Below are 3,036 nucleotides of genomic sequence, written 5' to 3'. Positions count from 1 at the left end.
TTGACAAACAGGTTTTAATGACTCCAGCCTAAGTGGATGGAAAATTACGACTTCAACTATATGTACCATTTCAAACTGGGAAACGAATTGCACTGTAGTACCCTTCCCTGGTGGTCTAGTGGTTAGGATTCGATTCCCGGTCAGGGAACTGCTCTTTTGCTACATGTTTACGTGTGCAACCTGTCACAATGAATATAGAAGGTTATCGCACATATGTACCAGCTCACACTGGGAACCGATTTGCACTGTTGTACCCTTCCCTGGTGGTCTAGTGGTTAGGATTCGGCGCTCTCACCGCCGCGGCCCGGGTTCGATTCCCGGTCAGAGAACTAATCTTTTGCTACATGTTTACTTGTACAACCTGTCACAATGAATATAGAAGGTTATCACACATATGTACCAGCTCACACTGAGAACCGATTTGCACTGTATTATCCTTCCCTGGTGATCTAATGGTTAGGATTCGGCGCTCTCACCGTCGCGGCCCAGGTTCGATTCCCCGTCAGGGAAATAGTCTATGCTCCTTGTTTACTTGTGCAACCTGTCACAATGAATATAGAAGGTTGTCGCACATATGTACCACTTCAAATTGCAAACCGATTTGCCCTGCAGTGTCGTTCCCAGGTGTTCTAGTGGTGCACCAGACTCTCCTGCAGCAAAGCACCCCACAACATGATGGTGTTCTTCGGCTTGAAAGCCTCCCCTTTTCCCTCCAAACATAACAATGGTCATTATGGCCAAACAGTTCGATTTTTGTTTCATCAGACCAGAGGACATTTCTCCAAAAACTAGGATCTTTGTCCCCAAACTGTAGTATGGCTTTTTTATGGCGGTTTTGGAGCAGTAGCTTCTTCCTTGCTGAGCGGCCTCTCGGGATATGTCGATATAGGACTCGTTTGCCTGTGGATATAGACCATTTTGTACCTGTTTCCTCCAGCATCTTCACAAGGTCCTTTGCTGTTGTTCTGGGATGGATTTGCACTTTTCGACCCAAAGTACGTTCATCTCTAGGAGAGAGAACGCTCCTTCCTGAGCGGTATGACGCCTGCGTGGTCCCATGGTGTTTATACTTGCGTACTATTGTTTCTACAGATGAGCGAGGTACCTTCAGGCGTTTGGAAATTGCTCCCAAGGAGGAACCAAACTTGTGGAGGTCTACATTTTTTTCTGAGGTCTTGCTGATTTCCTTTGCTTTTCCCATGGAGTCAAGCAAAGAGGCACTGAGTTTGAAGGTAGGCCTTGAAATACATCTACAGGTACACCTCCAATTGACTCAAAGGATGTCAATTAGCCTATCAGAAGCTTCTAAAGCCATGACATCATTTTCGGGAATTTTACAAACTGTTTAAAGGCACAGCCAACTTAGTGTATGTAAACTTCTGGCCCACTGAATTTGTGATACAGTGAATTATAAGTGAAATAATCCCTCTGTAAACAATTGTTGGAAAAATGACTTGTGTCATGCACAAAGTAGATGTCCTAACCGACTCCCAAAACTATCGTTTGTTAGCACGAAATGTGTGGAGGGGTTGACAAACAGGTTTTAATGACTCCAGCCTAAGTGGATGGAAACTTACGACTTCAACTATATGTACAATTTCAAACTGGGAAACGAATTGCACTGTAGTACCCTTCCCTGGTGGTCTAGTGGTTAGGATTCGGCCCGCGGCCCGGTTTCGATTCCCGGTCAGCGAGCTACTCTTTTGCTACATGTTTACTTGTGCAACCTGTCACAATAAATATAGAAGGTTATCGCACATATGTACCAGCTCACACTGGGAACCGATTTACGCTGTATTATCCTTCCCTGGTGGTCTAGTGGTTAGGATTCGGCGCTCTCACCGCCGGGCCCCGGGTTCGATTCCCGGTCAGGGAAATAGTCTATGCTCCTTGTTTACTTGTGCAACCTGTCACTATGAATTTAGTAGGTTGTCGCACATATGTACCACTTCAAATTGCAAACCGATTTGCCCTGCTGTGTCCTTCCCAGGTGTTCTAGTGGTGCACTAGACCCTCCTGCAGCAAAGCAACCCCACAACATGATGGTGTTCTTCGCCTTGAAATCCTCACCTTTTCCCTCCAAACATAACAATGGTCATTATGGCCAAACAGTTCGATTTTTGTTTCATCAGACCAGAGGACATTTCTCCAAAACTAGGATCTTTGTCCCCAAACTGTAGTATGGCTTTTTTATGGCGGTTTTGGAGCAGTAGCTTCTTCCTTGCAGAGGAAGGAGCTTCCTTGCATTTCAAACTGGGAAACGAATTGCACTGTAGTACCCTTCCTGGTGGTCTAGTGGTTAGGATTCGGCGCTCTCACCGCCGCGGCCCGGGTTTGACTCCCGATTTCCACTGTAGTACCCTTCCTGGTGGTTCGACTCCCAGTTCGACTCCCGATTTGCACTGTAGTACCCTTCCCTGGTGGTCTAGTGGTTAGATTCGGCGCTCTCACCGCTGCGGCCCGGGTTCGATTCATGGTCAGGGAACTAATCTTTTGCTACATGTTTACTTGTACAACCTGTCACAATGAATATAGAAGGTTATCGCACATATGTACCAGCTCACACTTGGAACCGATTTGCACTGTCGTACCCTTCCCTGGTGGTCTAGTGGTTAGGATTCGGCGCTCTCACCGCCGCGGCCCGGGTTCGATTCCCGGTCAGGGAACTACTCTTTTGCTACATCTTTACTTCTACAACCTGTCACAATGAATATAGAAGGTTATCGCACATATGTACCAGCTCACACTGAGAACCAATTTTCACTGTATTATCATTCCCTGGTGGTCTAGTGGTTAGGATTCGGCGCTCTCACCGCCGTGGCTCGGGTTCGATTCCCGGTCAGGGAAATAGTCTATGCTCCTTGTTTACTTGTGTAACCTGTCACTATGAATTTAGTAGGATGTTGCACATATGTACCACTTCAAATTGCAAACCGATTTGCCCTGCAGTGTCCTTCCCAGGTGTTCTAGTGGTGCACCATACCTCCTGCAGCAAAGCACCCCCACAACATGATGGTGTTCTTCGGCTTGAAAGCC

General features: G+C 46.8%; 1 non-coding gene across 1 annotated transcript; it reads left to right on the top strand.

Moving 5' to 3' along the window:
* The first annotated feature begins 2,594 nt into the window (after positions 1 to 2,594).
* Positions 2,595 to 2,666, top strand: trnae-cuc. The gene has a single exon. It is a non-coding gene; the product is annotated as a tRNA-Glu (tRNA).
* Positions 2,667 to 3,036: the final 370 nt, after the last annotated feature.

This window comes from Oncorhynchus gorbuscha, unplaced genomic scaffold (assembly GCF_021184085.1).
Source record: "Oncorhynchus gorbuscha isolate QuinsamMale2020 ecotype Even-year unplaced genomic scaffold, OgorEven_v1.0 Un_scaffold_8215, whole genome shotgun sequence".
Taxonomy (NCBI): Eukaryota; Metazoa; Chordata; class Actinopteri; order Salmoniformes; family Salmonidae; genus Oncorhynchus; species Oncorhynchus gorbuscha.
The sequence above is the reverse complement of the archived record's forward strand: the minus strand, read 5'-3'. Positions and strand labels throughout refer to the sequence as shown.